We start from the raw sequence: 17,528 nt of genomic DNA, 5'->3' as shown, positions 1-17,528 counted from the left end.
CAGGAAACCCCTGGGCAGGCAGAACTGAACTGAGGGGGCGAACGCAGCAGCTGTCAGGGGTCAGGGTGAGAATGGCAGCAGGGGCTGCGGCAGGGACTGTGAATACTAAGGACATGAAGGAACCTTTGGGGGAAATGATAATGGTCTATGTCTCAATAAGTGTTTGGGTTGCAAAGGTGGATGCATTTGCCACAGTTCAGTGAATGTATACTTGAGTTATGTGCAGCTGGTATAGAAATTTTACACTGAAAGAAAAATACGCTAAACAAACAATGAACTCTATCTAGTAAACAATATGCACGCTGAAACACATAGGGTGAGGTATACTGATATCCGCACTTTGAAATACAGCCTAAAAAATAAAATGGATTACTATATGGAGAAATGGATAATTGGTTATTTACGTGAGAAAGCAAGAATAATAACACATGATAGGTAAAATCCAGGGGGTGGAGGAGTCTATGGATGTTAACCATAAATTTTTACAACTTTGCCATTTGTTTGAAAGTTACCATAATGAAACGTTGGGTACAAAAATAGAGATGAAGCTAGATTTCAGAGGAAAAGAATAAGACAAAAGGGAGAGTGAGCCTTCCGAAATGGTTACATGAAGACAATGGAGCAATTTCTTCCATAGATCATTATAAAAATCAGACAAAATCACTAAAACCAACCATCTGAAGGAACTGGAAAATGACCAAAGGCAGGCAAGCACTTGAGAAGAAGTTACTGTCAGAACTGTCCCTGCATCTGGTACAAACCAGGGAGTGTTTGTCACTTTCCTGCCTGGCAATACTGTGAGCCCCAACTCTGGGAGGGCAGGACTGCAGCCCTACCGTACCACCTTAATGCGCAGCACACTGGCTATAAATTTAAGGGGGAAATTTTGGAAACAAGAGGGCTGCAAAATGCTGAGCTCCAAGGCTGAATATAAATACACTGCCCAAATCCCTGGCAGACAGTGAAATGCGCATAGGCAGGACAACCCAGGAAGCCCAGAGGCACACACCAGAGGTGAAGGCTCTCCCCTGAACAATGGAGTTACCCCAGGACAACTGCCAGTTTGCTGCTCCTCTGACTAAACGTGCTTCCCAACCCAGGGCGAGCTCTACTGGCAGAAAGCAAAAGTCTTACTGGCGTGAGGTCTCAGAAGAAAGAAATGAGGGCTGGAGGACCAACTGATATGTAAAGGAGGGATGCTGGAAGCAGGGGAACCCCAAGATAAACCCCCAAATCTGAGAATACATTCTACTCCAACCTTTGACTAACCATCGAAGTAGAAAGGTGCATGTGAGACTGCGAAAGAAAGAGAAGAGAAGGGAAGAAAAATGCATCAACTGGAAGCCAATGAAACTGATCGGAGACTCGTCGGCTCCTACGAACACAACAAGATGTTTGCATCTGGAGCAGAGCTGCACAAGCACGTGCACACACACAGGAAGCGCTGGGAAGCAGTAATACCTGGCAGCAAAGGAGCACACCTCCCACTCAGATCCCGGCCTCTAAATTCCATCTCCCACCAAAAGGAACCAGGGAATCTTGGAGAAATAGCTGATTGCACCACAGGGGCAGAGAAACTACAGGAAATGCTGGGAGTATCTTACTGTGCCAAAAGGAAGGTCGTGCTCAGAAAAGAATGGGGACGTGTCAAAACAACACAGGAGATGATTTGGAAAACCAAATCAGGGGGCATTCCAGCATCAAAATGAATGAGAGTTAAGGACTATAAGCCCCTGAATCAAACAAGAATCCGTGAAGTACTAGTGGGTGAACAACTGAGTGTGTCAACAAAGGAGGGGAAACTCTCCTTAAGGGAGAATACCAGCTGACAGGTGAGAAGAACAGCGTCCCCACTGCACGACTACCTAGTAATAACTAGTTCAAGCAAGAATCATCCGTGGGGGCGCCAAACGATCAGTTTAAAAGCTCAAAAGGTCACAGAGCCTCAAATATTTCCCTACAGATTTCCTCATTCATTACAAAGGATAAACGCTAATTTTAGAGAGCAGACACTAGGCAGATGCCGCCCTAACTTGATCACCTGAGATCAGTAATTCTCAAATTTTAGAATACATCAAAATCATTTTTCGGGCTTGTTAAAAACATAGACTCAAGCCCTAAGTTTCTGACTTAGCAGGTCAGGAGTAGGGTCCAAGAATCTGCAGCCCCACAAATTCCTAGATGTTAACCTCACCAATAACAGAACAAGCCGGCATCATGTGCCATCCTGAGACGAATAATGGATATGAGAAATGATACGATGCCCTCAGAAAGGCACAGCACCACTTCTCTGATAGCCTGGCCCCCAAAATGCGTAATCTGAGTTTAATCATGAGAAAACATCACAGGAACCCAAACGGAAGAAAGACCTACAAAACAATTAGAACAGTCTCCATGATGGAGAAAGGCTGAGAAACATATCCAGACTAAAAAGACCATAGAAACATCAATAAATACTACATGTAATTCTAGACTGGGTCCTGTATGGGGGGAAAACTACTGTAATTAACAGAGCAACTGTGAATATGGACTGTAAACTACAGAATGGCCCATGTTAAATTTGCCAATTTGATAACTATACTGATTATTTTGGGCTATGTAAAAAATCCTTGTTTTTTTTTTTTTTTTTTTTAAGATTTTATTTATTTATTTGACAGAGAGAGACAGCGAGAGAGAGAACACAAGCAGGGGGAGTGTGAGGGGAGAAGCAGGCTCCCAGCAGAGCAGAGAGCCCGATGCAGGGCTCGATCCCTAGACCCTGGGATCATCACCTGAGCCGAAGGCAGACGCTTAATGGCTGAGCCACCCAGGCGCCCCAAAAGTCCTTGTTCTTGGTAAATACTTACTGAAGTACCTAAGAGTAAAGGGCGTGAAGTGTGCAACTTACTCTCTTCCAGTGTGTGAAAATAAATGTGCCACATGTACTTCTATATCCAGAGGTGGGGGGAGGGGGCCATGCAGGCAATGTCACAAAATGTTAACAACTGGTCAATCTAGGTGAAGGGTATTTGGAAGTTGCCTATACTACTTACAACTTTTCCATAAAAACACACAAGGCTTCATTTTAAAACAAAACAACAACAAAAACAAGGAGTAGCAAATTAGAAAGGGTGGTGGAAGGGCGTTCAGAGGCTGCCCGCCACACAGCCTCATATTGACGAAAATGGCAGAAGTGGGGCCACCACACGCTGAAAATGACAGGTGTTCGTACTGAGGATCCTGAGTCATCCAGAAAAGCCCCAAAGGAGTTTAATATCTTTTGGTACATTTTGTTTAAGATGACCCGTTAAGTACCCTTTTGAACCACAGAAGAAAACAAACACACTTTTCAAACTTCATGCTCCACATCCGTTTTTCTTCTATTCTACAAATACAACCTCTCAGTGGAACAGCGAGTCACACTGTAAGCTGTTCGCAGACATCCCCCCATGCGGGCGGGCTGTCCAGCCGCAGACACCACTCACACTGGGACACACAGCGCCCCTGCGGCGGCACGGTGACAACTGCAGCAGGACAGCCACCTGGCGGACAGCAGCTGGAAAGGTCGCCAGTTGTAAGAAGCATCCCAGCAGGGGCCAAACCCTCAAAACCAGTCAGTGCACAGATTCCCACAGCAAAACACAGGGACAGTCAGACGAGAACAAACGCAAGGCAGAGCAGCCTACTCCTTCTGTTCCCAAACACGACGGTCACGGAGGCCGTTAGTGCATATTGACTACGTGATGACCATTCAGAGGACAAGGTTACCAGAGACAGTGAAGCCAGCCCCCAGCCCCCAGAGCAGCGCACGGGATAAGCAAACATAAAGCAGCTCAGGAAGGGCCTCTTACACTGCATCTTACTGTATCAGATTCCATTATAACCACACACGGCAATATCCTCTGATGGCAAAATAACGAAGACCTCATCATTTAAATGAATGGCCTTCTTATTGTCTACAGTCAAATTTTGATTTTTAAATGAAAAGTAAATACACAACTTTCCACTCTAATCCCCCTCCCTGCCCACTGTTGTGGCTTTGCTAAGAAGGGTTTATTAGGAAAAAATGCTGAATGACTGCTCTGCAGGGCATCGCAAAGCACCACATACTAATAACAAGCGACCCTCTTACATACTGTGAAGAGATCTGACTCGCAAGTACAATGAAGCCTTAGGTTTAGTGAAGCTAACTTGTATTATTTTCTGTGTACATTCTTAGGTCTAGCGGTTTGAAATATAATCATACCCTACAGTTACAGCTGATTAAAGACAGAGCTGAAGACTGTATAAGTTTGTCATGAATCAAAGAAAACATTTTTTATTAATTTTTAAAGCTAGTAAAACTATTTTTCTCCACAGCTACAAGAGCTTGAACATGGAAGGAATCTTAAAATAATTTAACTGATAAAACATCTTTTATTTATGCTAATTACGTGACATCCATACTACATAACCATGTTATACAAAAACAAACCACATTATAAAGCCTTCAGGTCGTGAATAAGAATATAAAAATCAACCAAAGACTCCAAGATCCTATGTTTTCACAAAGTGTCTGTGCTACAATCTATTTCATTTAAACTTTCAGGATACCTAATCCAGAAAAATTAAATTTAATCCACTGGAAAGAAAAAGGGAGCTCAAGCGTGGGTATATAAATGTGTGTGCCTGTGTGTGTGTGTAATACCTACGTGTGTGTATATACATAAGTCATCCACCTTTTTTTGGGTTTGGCTTATTGAGGTAAAATTTACATACAGTAAAACACTGTTCGCTGGGTTCTGACTGACACAGTCAGTGTATGACCACCATCACAGGGCAGACATGGCCTACTTCCATCACCCACGAAGCACCCTCACGCCCTCCTGTACTCAGTCCTCTCCTCCCCTAGCCTCAGCCCCCGGCAACCACTGATCCAATCTGTTCCCATAGTTTTGCCTTTATCCAAATGTTATCAGGGGGGAACCACAGTTGTACAGAGCTCTGTGTTTGCCCGTAACAGAACGCTCTGGACGCGCTCCTGTTTTGCTGAGGATGTCAGCAGTCAGTACCTCTGTGTTGCTGTACAAGGACTGCCCCACCGCACAGGTGCACCGCAACCTGTTCACGCATTTCCCACCTGACGGACCTCCGAGTTGTTCTCCATCTTCGGTAAATAGGAATAAAGCTGCTATAAGCAATCATATGCAGGCCTTTGTGTAGAGATAAATTTGCATGTCTCTTGGGTAAAGGCCTCCATGTAGGACTGCTGGATCGTATGAAAAGTATATATTCAAGTTTATAAGCAACTGCCAAACTACTTTTTCAAAGTGGTTATAACCCTTTGCATCCCCACCAGCAAAGCGCGATGTGGTTCTAGCTGTCCCACAGCCCTGCACCTGGGCACTGTCCCCTTCTGCTGCCTTGTTTTGTGGGAATGGGAGGCATTCTCACAGGACTGCAGTGCTACCCACTGCGGCTGTCACGGGCACTTCCCTAATGAGGGATGACGGGGAGCGTCTTTTTGTGTGCATGTTGTTATCTACAGGAAATGGATGAAGTATCTACTCAAAGCTTCTCGCCATTTTTTCAGTTGAATTTTTTGCTGAGACACCTATCCTTTTTAATAGACAGTTTATCAAAGAAGAAATGATGGAAAGTTTGTCTATTTTGTTAAAGCACTTAGAATTCATGAGCAGGAGACACAAATCTAACATGTTTCCTTGCCATCGCCACTCCCAACGCCCCACTTGCCCCTCCCCCCTGGCAGATAGCAACGATATGCCAAGGCAGGTAGAAAGAAAGAAACATCCTCTCTCCCCCTTAGTCAGACTGTAAGAAGCACAGGAAAAGCTGCCTGCCTACTACTAGGGTCAGAAACAGACCTATTTTCCCATTTTTACAAGTATGGGATGAATCCATAATCTTTCTTCAGTATGAGCAGAAACACCAATGACGGGGAACCACGTGCAATGGTTGGCAACACTAGTGACAACGCATCCCGACGTGGCGGAAGCACGGCTGGCACGTGACAATACTGAGGGTCTGCAGACCGCTCGGTGGGCGGCAGCCCTCGCCCTCTCTATCACAGGCAGAGCCCGCACACAGGAGCACCACGTGCACTTCAGAGCAAGGGCTAAGCTTTCATGTAAAGGAACAGGAGAGCCTGCCACCACCACATGGAGCCTCGGGCTGACGGGTATCTGGCTCCAGGCTCTCCTCTGCAGCGTGGGGACAGTAATCACTACCTTGTTATTATAAACACTACACACAACTCAAAACACACGATGAAGGACACACATAAACGGCAGGTATCACAATTCTGACGACTTCCCTCACGTAGAATTCCTGAATCACAAACGTAACTACTATTGGCAAGATAAAGGGTGTCCTGCGCAAAGCCTGGAGCATAAAGCAGAAGCTTCAGGAAGCAGGTAACATTTGGACACGGCGGACCCACTGAACTAAACACAGGCTCCTGACCGTCCAGGAGAATAGCCAGGCACCCACATAAAAGGTGCAGCACATTTACGTAAAAGGTGCCCTGGAGTTGGCAGTCCTGAAAGGCACTTACGGACTTTATTTCCTATAATCCCACCTCAGCATTTCAAACTGCGCGATGCTTCTTTTCAAAAGAAACCAATCCACTCACTCTTGGTTCTGCACCAACTCGTTCCCAAGTTCACGACGGGCCTCCCTAACTGGGCCACGGAGACAGGGCTGCGCTTGCCCGCCTCCGCGACACCGCGGCCTCCCTGCACACCATCCTGCGCATCCAGCTAGACACAGAGCAGCCTCTGAAACGTCCTGTGGTCACTCATCCTGCTCCCGCCTGACGACCGCAGCGGGGGGCTGCACTGGTCACTCCTGCACGATGACTGGCTGGGCCTCAGTGACGGGATAGTCCATAAAGATTTTTCCATGAACAAATACATGGAATCAACAGTTTAAGATGATCTCTTGGATTTAAGTGTCTTGATATATCCTATGCGAAAGTTTTAAGAAAATATTAAAATTTATGACGGGGGACCCTGGCTGGCTCAGTCAGTAGAGTGTACGACTCTTGACCTCGGGGTTGTAAGTTTGAGCGCCACGCTGGCTGTACAGATTACTTAAAAAATAAAATCTTTCAAAAAATAAAAAATTTACGACATGTTTAACGATCTGAATGTCACATTTTCCATGGAAATCTATTTAAAGGTCTTAAAGGAAGAGTCAGTAACTAAGTTAACATGTACCACCTAGCGAGGCGCCACAATACAGGCTTTGTAGGTTAACAAAAAGTAACCGATCTCGTCCCGCTCTGCTTTTTCTCACCTTCTCCACCTGGAATGCCTTTCCCCAACTACCGCCAGCCCCACTAACCATGCCCGGACCTGCTCCCTCAGGAGGACACCGTCCCCCTCCCTCTGAGCTCCCCATCACTGTCTTCCCCATCACGATTCTCTACCTGGTCTCGCCTGCTCCTGCAGGATCTGCCCTACGCACCTCAACCCTGCTACCATGGGAGAGTAACCTGTCCAGCATGCAAGAAAACAGATGTCCCTGGGGGTGAAGACAGAAGGAATACACATGAGCAGATGGCAAATTTTATTAAGAGGCCCTACTGTCAGGGAGAGTGAGAACTCTTAAGAATATCAAGGAAACAGGGGCGCCTGGGTGGCGCAGTCGTTAAGCGTCTGCCTTCGGCTCAGGGCGTGATCCCGGCATTGTGGGATCGAGCCCCACATCAGGCTCCTCCGTTATGAGCCTGCTTCTTCCTCTCCCACTCCCCCTGCTTGTGTTCCCTCTCTTGCTGGCTGTCTATCTCTGTCAAATAAATAAATAAAATCTTTAAAAAAAAAAATATCAAGCAAACAGAAAAAAAAAGTGGCACTTGTTAAGCTCAAGAAAACAGGAAAACAAAAAGTGGAACTAAAAGGGAATATAATCATGCTACATTCACCAGCTCAATAGTGAGCAACATTAACAAAGTCAAAACAGTTCGCCAAATTATGGTTCTAAACAAAAATTGTGCTACAACTATGTGGGGGAAGATGGGAGTTCAAAATGTAACTTTTTCTAAAAGTGACGCATCGATGGCCCTGCCTCTACATAGATATTGCTGGGAACCGTGGACAGAAATGCTACAAGAAACAGATAAGCAGGATTCCAGGCAGCTCTGGGAGGCGGATGGTGGAGGCAGGACAGGAGCCCGCTGGGTTCTGCATGAACCATTCAACACTGTTTTACTTTTGAACACATGCACGTACCACCCTCTGATAGAAGTGAAATTTCTAAGTAAGAAAAAGAAACAGAATCTCTAACAGAAGCACTTCCAGCAGGACATAAGTGTTTTCCTACAACTTTTCAACCACGCTACCCCTTCCCCCCTTCAACAGTGTCTCTCCACCCTCAGGACGCAGGGCAGCTGAGGACAGCGTGCATGGCCTGAGACCTGGCGTCAGCCTGCCGGCTCCGTACTCTTGAGAAAGCTACTGTAAGCTCTGAACCTGACCTTTCCCCGCCCGGGACATGAAGACACCACCACGGACCTCAGGGACCCGGCTGCGTTGCTCTGCACCCAGACGGTGAGTAAGTGTGAGGATGACCGTACACCCTGGACCAAAGTCACCCAGATGCAATCTGTCTCACTACCCTCTCCCCCTTCACACCACCGTCCAGGCGGGCTTTCATTCTGACCACGCCCCCACACTGCGCCGAGCACTTGCCAGAGTGTCCTCCAAGTCGCCAAACCCGAAGGCCAAACCTCAGTCCTCATCATGACCTTTCCTGACACTTCAGAGAGTTGATCACATCCTCCTCCTGGACACTTCTTCCCTTCTTCCCATGGTGCCAGTGCTTGTGGTCTTCTTCACACCTGCTCTGTGCCAAACACTGCTCATGTTCGTCCTTGAGCACTCGATGGCAGAGTGACCCGAGGCTCAGGCTTGCTTGTCTTCTCTGTGCTCACTCCCTCGGTGACCACAGACCGTCACTGCGTTTTCATGGCCACTTCCAGCTCAGACTTCTCTTCCAAGCTCCAAATGCCTATTTACAACTGCCTACATGACATCTCTACTTGGATCCCTAACAGAATCACAAACTTAAAATGCCTACAGTGAGCTCCCCATCTGGCCCTCTAAACCAAGTTCCACCCACAACCTTCCCCCCATCTAGTTGCCCAGGCCAAGAGCCTTCTAGTCAACTCAACTCCTCCCTTTGTCCTCACACCCCTTATCCAATCTGTCAGCAAATCCTACTGGTTCTGCCTTTGAAATACATCCAAGGCCCAACTGCTTCTCACCACCTCCAGTTTTCCTGCTCCAATCCCAGCCTCCGCTGCTGCTCACCTGGTTCCCTGAACAGCGTGCCGACAATCTCCTGGTTGTCCTCTACTCTCCCCCACCCTCCAACCCCCACCACCAGTGTCTATTCCCAACACACTAGCCTTTCACACCTCAGCCGAATCTCAGGGCTCAACACTGAGGGAGGGACAGCTGCCCTCCGGAGCCGACAGCCAGCACCGCCTTACCCTAGCGACTCTTTGTTTGGACAAACAGCCCCAGAACCTCACAGTTCAATCTCTGTCGATTGTTCTCAGCTGCCCTGACGCTAAATAAGCCATCTTTATTCACCAAATGGGGGTTTTCAGATGGGTCTCCGGGCAACCTTCCTTTCTGTCTACTGCCTCCCCACACCCCATTAACCCTGAAAATAATCTCCATACATATTTCAGCAATTCAACTCCTCCAAAACTTTGCTTTGCTTTCCTAGAATTCTGATTGTAAAACACCTCCATCCCAAGTTCTGCCTTAAGAATGCAACAGCCCAAAACAAATCAAGAACCAAGACCCTGATCTGTCCTGCAGGGGCTCAAGTGGACCAGGGCCCTCAGGTACATCAAGGAACCCGGGTCTCAGAGGAACACCATTAAGTCGATGCTGTACAAAGCCAGGCTTACTCGTGTGGCCTCACCAGTTGTCCAGAATTGGGGGAAACAATTATAGAAACACTGGTTATAAGGTTATTTTCCTGGGTTTACATATTTTCAAACAGGGGGGAAGGGGAGGGGAGGGCCAAACTAGAAGCAGCAGATTATATCCCGGTGCTCAAAGTTCCAGTGAGCCAAGAACAGGCTCTCAGTTCCCTGTCAGGCCTTCGTTCCGCTGCACATCACATTAAGAAGAAAAATTTTGTGTAACTTCTGCTAAATATGAAACTGTCTTGGGCTCTACCATGACGAACGATTTTTAATAGCTAATGCTGATGAAAAGTTATACTTGATATTCTCCCTCTTGTTTGGATCCACTAAGAAAAGAGAACTTATTTTGTGGCAAGCATTAAACACTACTTCATCCAGCATTTAGTGAAAACTACCCATGGGTCAAGCAGAAAACATGCAGAAACAAAATAACAAAATCTTTGCCCTTAAAGATGCAGAAACAGACTTGTACCCAATAAATATAGCCCACTGGTACAGGAAGAAACATCGAAATGTGCAGGGAGGGCGGGGAGGAGACAAGGGATGTAAACAGCTGGGCATGGCCTTCTCCAAAAGACAGCAGAGTCACACCTGGCACAGCACACAGAACAGGTGCCTCTCGTAGCCAAGAAAGGGTAGAAGGAATCAGAGAAAAGGAGCAAGACTTCCAGGCCTTACTTGGAAACTGAAACTTCGTGACACAATTTTCCTTCCCTTCCCTAATACCTAATCCTGGCAGAAACAAAAGTGGGTTTGGAGGAGAAAGGAGAACAAAGGAGGAAAGTGAACTGACCCCCAGAAGGAAATGGAAAAACAATCCAGGGTCCTGCCCCTTGGACATCTAAGACAAAGACACTTGCCAAAGTCAAATTCAACGTAATTATAAATGATTCTGAATTCTGAATCCATGAAGTCTAAGTTTATGGGGCTTTTACACCAAAGCAATGTATTGCTAAAATCTTACCAATGCTAATACCACAAGACAGATTGATGAATCTTCTATCAACGATCTGTCCTCGATTTACCACTAGGCCTACCAGAAAGAGCAGTCTTTGGAAATAAGACAAACTGGAATAAAATCTCAACTCTATAACCTCCCAACTGTGGAGTGCAGCACAAGTGCCAAGGTTACAAATTAACAAATCACAAATAACCCAATCTCTGGGGCTTACTTTTCCTCTCATTAAAGTGGGGGAACTGCCACCGAATAGCAATTGCTAACATTTGTGAATGCTGAGCACATTTCACATTTCTTATGGCATCTTCACCACAACCCTGGGAGAGCGGTCCCATCACCAGCACCCTTTGTCAGAGGAAAGAGCTAGGTTTAAGTAGTCAGTGAAGAGTTGGCATGGAGAGAGAGCTAGGTTTCGGTAGTTAGTGAAGAGTTAGTAAGTAAGCAGCCAAGCCAACATCTGAATCCAGAGCCCGTAAGAATAAAACACGAGTAAAAAGCACAGGCTCCAAAGCCAGACTGAGTCTGAATCCCAGCTTTGCTTTTTACTAACTTAGTAACCTTTAACCTCTGTTTCAGTTATGCAAATGTGAAACAGGGACAAAGGGTAGCCTCATTCAGGGGATTACTGCCAGAGACTCACCTAGGAGCTGGATGGCCCAGTGCTGACCCTGTTGGGGCACTCTTCTAGGGCACATGCTGCTACTGTCACAACTATCAGGGACAGGACTGTCATCCTGCCTGCCTCTCTCCACACATAAAAGGCACTAAACAACTAATATTTCTTCCCTCACCTACTCTGCAAAATCAACTAGCTTTTATTTGTTTCTAGTATATGTCAAAGAAACCTTAAGACAGATGAAAGAAAAATCAAAACAAAAGGAAAAACCAAAACACAAATGTAGCAAGAGAATTATACTCACAGTTCTGAAGGCCACGGTAACTCTGTGAAGAAATCAAACGTGGGTTTAAAGGAAATGCTCCCGGTTTCTCTTTCCTCTTTCCATAGTCCTCAGAGAACCTGACAAGGAGAGACAACATGCGCATTAAAACCCCCTTCCTTTCACTTCTTGAAGCTCTACTGAACTCACCCCTCAGCCAGTTCCATCACCTCCCACGCAAGCCTACTGGGCAACGCCTGGGATGAGGGGTGAGAAGAGGGCACCACGTCCCTGTCTTCAAACCTATTTCTACTTAAGAAACACACAGGAAGGAGCGCCTGGGTGGCTCAGTCGTTAAGCGTGTGCCTTCGGCTCAGGGCGTGATCCCAGAGTCCTGGGATCGAGCCCCACGTCAGGCTCCTCCGCTGGGAGCCTGCTTTTTCCTCTCCCACTCCCCCTGCCTGTGTCTCCTCTCTCACTGGTATCTCTCTCTGTCAAATAAATAAATAAAATCTTAAAAAAAAAAAAAAAAAAGGAAAGAAATACATGTGAAGCAACTGGAAACTATTCAAACATATCAAAAATCATAAATTAACGGTGTGGTTGGCTAATAAGTGCACGATACAATGACAGAGTATAGACATCTATTCCACTGCCTTCCATCAAAACTATACTAAAGAGATATTTTTTTAAAATGTTCTAAACAGGGGCGCCTGGGTGGCTCAGTCTGTTAAGCATCTGCCTTCAGCTCAGGTCATGATCCCAGGGTCCAGGGATGGAGCCCCAGGTCAGGCTCCCTGCTCAACAGGGAGTCTGCTACTCCCTCTCCCTCTGCCCCTCCCTGTTTGTGCTCTCTGCTCTCTCTCCTGTGCAAACACTCACTCCCTCAAATAAGTAAATAAATAAAATCTTTTTTAAAAATGTTTGAAACAGCACAGGGAGAACTGAAAGGAGAAAAAAGCCAAGATTTTTGAAGTACTGAGGAAATCTTCTAACATGGAAGATTGAGACCCAAACAAAAAAGTAAAAAGAAGAAACCTGGAGGAGACAGAAACTATAAAAGACTGAAGTAGAGTAAATGAGTCAGCAGGCCCAAGAAAGCCAGGTCCTAATTCAGCAGTGGAACACGCGGGAACCACTTCCACTTGCACAGCAGTGTCCTAGAAGACCAGAAGTGGCAGCAGCAGTGTAGACAGAACGGGGGTAAAGAAGGCATAGCCCCAAATACAGAGGAGCCGGGGAAGGCCATGGAAGCTGAAACCAGAACCTCAACACCAGGCACAACGTGACGCCCCCTCACTCTGAAAGAAGATGGGAGGGGGCATTCCCCGGAAAAGTAGAGGCATCTATGGACTGAAGTCACCCTGCCCAGCTGCACTGAACAGACCTGGACTTAATGACCGTACATACAGTGAACAGTGAATTCTCCAGCTCTCCTACAACAGACCACACACGCACACCGCTGGCTTCCAGATTCTGAAGTCAGAATTGTGCCGGAAAGGGACTGGAGAATATTTCTGGGGAATCTGATCAGCTCCAAAAGACAGATCTAAAGATACTAACCCTGGGGACCCCCAACACATGGCCCACCCAGAATACCCTGATGTAAAAGTCAAAGGGCCCCACCACGTCAGACAGGAGAAGGAAGGAAACAACCTAAAAGAAACAGAGACTATACAAACTATCAATAATATAGAGGTAAGACAACACTGCAATCAATAAAGAAAAACAGGATGTTCTTCTAGAAAAATAGAAAAAGAGCCCTTGGAAATCTAAAGAACCTTTCTGAAATCAGAAATAATAAACTAAAGAAAAGTTTCTCTCTGTTCTCCCTGAACAGAGAATAAAAAAGCCCCCCCCCCCCAAAAAAAAAGGCAGAAAAGGAGGAGCAAAGGAAGGAAGAAGAAGAAGAAGAAAAAGGTATTAAGATAATTACAACCTTTGCCCAGGACAGCCAAGTTCCGGATAATAAGACTTCCAGAAAAACAAAATAAGGAAAAGCAAGAGAGAAAACCTCAGCACAGTAATGCCAAAGAGTATTCCCAGAACTGAAAACTCCCAGTTACCAGAATGAAGGGACCCGCTGAATATGCAGCACAGTGGATGAAAACCGACCACACAAGGTACACCATCACGACATTTCAAAAGACTTGGACAAATTGTAAAACTCCTACAAGCTTCTAAAGATGGGAGGGGAAACAAGTTACATACGAAGGAAAAATGAGAATAGCTTCTGAATTCTAAAACAGTAACATGAAAACAAGAAGGCAATGGAGCAATCTTTGAATTTATGAACAAAAATGAATTCCAATACAGAACTCTATACCCAGCGAAACCATCAATCAAGTTTCAATCATGCATGGTCCCAAAAGGTTTGCCTCCTAAGCATCCTATGTCAGAAAGACCCTGGAGAAAGTCTTCCACCAAAACACGAGCATCAACAAAAAATGAGCAAGGCGTGAGCTTCCATTAGAAGGGATAAGGGAATCCCCAGGACGACGATGAAGGGAGATTCCAGAATGGTGGCTGTGCACCAGGAGAGAGAGAAACAAGTCCAAGCCGGAGCAGTGTTGCTCAAGAGGAGGGAATGCTGAAGGCTGTCTTCAACTTGCCCAAAAACACTGTACTATCTTTTTAAAGTAATTAACGCCACCAAAAGGAAGAAGTCAGTGAAGAAAGACAAAGACAAGAGTTGCCACAAACATAAAATCCAACTGTGGACAAAAGCCAAACGATGAGAACAAAGGAACATCCTGGGACAACACAATAAAAGACCGAAGGAGCAAGCAGCTCGGAAAAGAACAGAACAGAGATCTCCAGGAAACTGTCTGCCAGAAATCAAATGTGAAGAAGAGATGAGTCTGTATGACCATGAAGAAAAATTACTAAGAGGCTACTGGAAGGTATGGGGAAAATAGGTCTGGGGTAGGGGGTAAATTACAATAGGTATAAAAAGGGTTAAGAATGTGGGGGACTGATGGGGCACCTGGGTGGCACAGTGGTTAAGTGTCTGCCTTCGGCTCAGGGCGTGATCCCGGCATTATGGGATCGAGCCCCACATCAGGCTCCTCCGCTGGGAGCCTGTTTCTTCCTCTCCCACTCCCCCTGCTTGTGTTCCCTCTCTCGCTGGCTGTCTCTATCTCTGTCGAATAAATAAATAAAATCTTTAAAAAAAAAAAAAAAAAGAATGTGGGGGACTGAAGAAAGATGAGTACCTGTCATAATGCCCTGGGCGCACCTCTATCACAGGACTTAGACACTGTACCATCATCACTGACTGACTTCTCTGTCTCCCTCCCTCGGCTGCAAAGACCTTTTGGAGAGGATCATTTCTCATCCAGTTATCACCCTGCAGAGTCCAGTACAACGCCTGCTACAAGAGTATACACAAAAGCAAAGGGTTTTTTGTATTTTTTTGCATTTATTCGGGTACTGAGTATCTACTACACATACCTGCTATCCTTCCGGAGAACTAGAATTCAAAGACATATGGACCTTGCTTGCCTTTAAAGAGTTTCAACTTTTTTTCACACCTGAGAAAACAAATATTTCTCCTATATCCTCACTCTCCCCAAAAGATGAAAAGTTCACCAGGGGCTTACAGAACTTTAATAGTCCGGCTATCACTAATGGATATGGAACCCAAGACCTGATGACACTTGCTTGACATTGTACGCATTGTGTAATATGAAAAGAGTGCCGGCTTGGGTATCAGGACACCTGGTTTCTAGTACTTTAGAATTACTCCTTTTGAAGAAGAGGAAATCCCAACTCCTTGATATGACCTGTCGGTCCCTGAATGATCAAGCCCAGTCTGACTGTCATGCTATCTCCCGTGAATCCTACAAAGCAGCAACATTAAGCCATTTTCGGTGTACAGAACAACCTGTGCCCTCCTCGACACCTCCTCCACCTGGACCTTCTTCCCCGGGATGACCTGGACGCATGTGCGGTGGGAGCCGTGCCCTTCCCCCAGGTGAGACACCTCTCTCCTGTCCCCCTCAGCACGCCTTCACATGACACCAGTATCTGTGGAGTGGCTGACAAATGCCATGCACGGCCCCAGGCCCCAGGACACAAGGCAATAGACGAGAGAGACGCAGGACTCTGCGGTGGTGGAGCTTCCTGTGCAACAAACTAGAGCGGATGTTAAATCTGGCCTGTCAGTGTCTTCCTCCACCCAAACAGCAAGATTCTGGGGACAACGACAGCCTAAGTTCCGCAGCCTCAGCACCGCCATCCCAGACAAATATTTAAAGCACTATTAAATAAAACCAAAGTGAAGGTCAAAAAGCCCCAGTGCCTGCAGCAGGTAACATTTGCTCTTTAAAAGCCCTCTTTTTCTACTGTCGTTGTTTGTTTGTTTGTTTATTGCCTCTTGTCTGTTAGGAGTATAAACCTGAAAATGTCATTCAGGGAAATCTCGCGAGTCCGCTGGAACTGGCTTTATTCTCCTTACTAACCGCAAACACAAGACAGCCCAGTTACTCCCCACGTCTGGTTTCTGTTCGCCACTCTATAACCAACAGCACGCACTGGACCGAACACCTAAAACACACGATCAGAACACATGCACTTGATGTGTGAATGACCTAATGATGAATAAATGAGCGTATACACTGACTTTGAGGGCCTTATAATTGCTCCTCACTCTAGTTTCTATTTTAAGGAGAATTCAAGCAGATAGCAACACCGCATTTATCAACACTGGACCTGCTGGATGTCTGCCATTTGAACAGCGGGCAGCTTAGGGCCACGTCCAGCACGGAACTACTAAAGTACAAGCATAACAATTTGAACTAGTTCAACTAGGGCAGAAAACTAGGTATTTCCCCAATCCTATAATTAAAATGCTTAAATTCTTTTGCTCCAGACAAAGAAAAATTAAACTTGGCTCATTATACAATGAAATAAATTGCCAGCTCCTTGAAGGTATTTGTAAGATGGACACTCTCTACATTTCTGGCATAAGTGGGGACATTTATACGTACACGGGGTCCTCAGGCTACTCTGAACTCTCTTCCCCCTAACATGCAAATGAGAATTTCCCACCAGTCACAACACACTCTGAATCTATGCTTCCTGAACAGGTAACGAACTCCACACGATCACTTTGCTTCTAATCGTCTCGTTTCAGTGCACAGTCCAACCTGGACAGTCCCTGACACCCGCCTCTCACTCACCCGGACAACAGTGACAACCTGCCATCTGCGGAGGGTGTGATGTCATAGCAGTCTCTCCCAAGTGCTTTACAAGCACCAGCTCTGGAATCCTCACAGCCCTAACTGATTACTACTCTTGTTCCATTTTGCATGTGAGAAAACAAAGTCCAAAAAAACTTAAGACATTTTCCAAGGTCACACAGCAGACAAGGGAGAGAGAAATCAGGCACTCAAACACCAGCTTACCTTAGAATCACGATGCTATTCTGGCTTCCCAAGTTACCCAGATATTATTACTGTTAAAACAATGGACATGATTTGGGCTTTCCAAAGCAAACATGACAGAAAGATTCTTTCTGAAGCTGAGTAACAGTCAACATGACACACTGCCATATTAGAAGATCTCTGGCTTGAATTAACCATGCAGGGTGAGCCCCTGGCAGGAAATGGTCCGCTTGATGCTAACTGCCAAATAAAGCCCCAAACCACTGTTTCTCAATGCACAACATTCTAACCATTTAAATTATCTGTGAAGGTCTCTAATGTCCAAAATATATAACCACTTCACACAGGTGTCCCTTCCTCTAAGCTCAGTGTACCAAAGGTTT

The 17,528-nt window shown here is 45.9% G+C and overlaps 1 protein-coding gene across 1 annotated transcript in view; it reads right to left on the bottom strand.

Moving 5' to 3' along the window:
* Positions 1 to 17,528, bottom strand: part of LOC125281939 (dual oxidase 1-like) — a 383,795-nt gene that overhangs the window by 346,830 nt on the left and 19,437 nt on the right. Inside the window, 1 exon segment of the mRNA XM_057313042.1 lies at positions 11,801 to 11,898. The gene's annotated coding sequence lies outside the window, so the exon portion shown is untranslated.

This window comes from Ursus arctos, unplaced genomic scaffold (assembly GCF_023065955.2).
Source record: "Ursus arctos isolate Adak ecotype North America unplaced genomic scaffold, UrsArc2.0 scaffold_16, whole genome shotgun sequence".
NCBI classification, from domain to species: domain Eukaryota; kingdom Metazoa; phylum Chordata; class Mammalia; order Carnivora; family Ursidae; genus Ursus; species Ursus arctos.
Note: the sequence above shows the minus strand (reverse complement) of the source record. Positions and strands in the feature narration are given on the sequence as shown.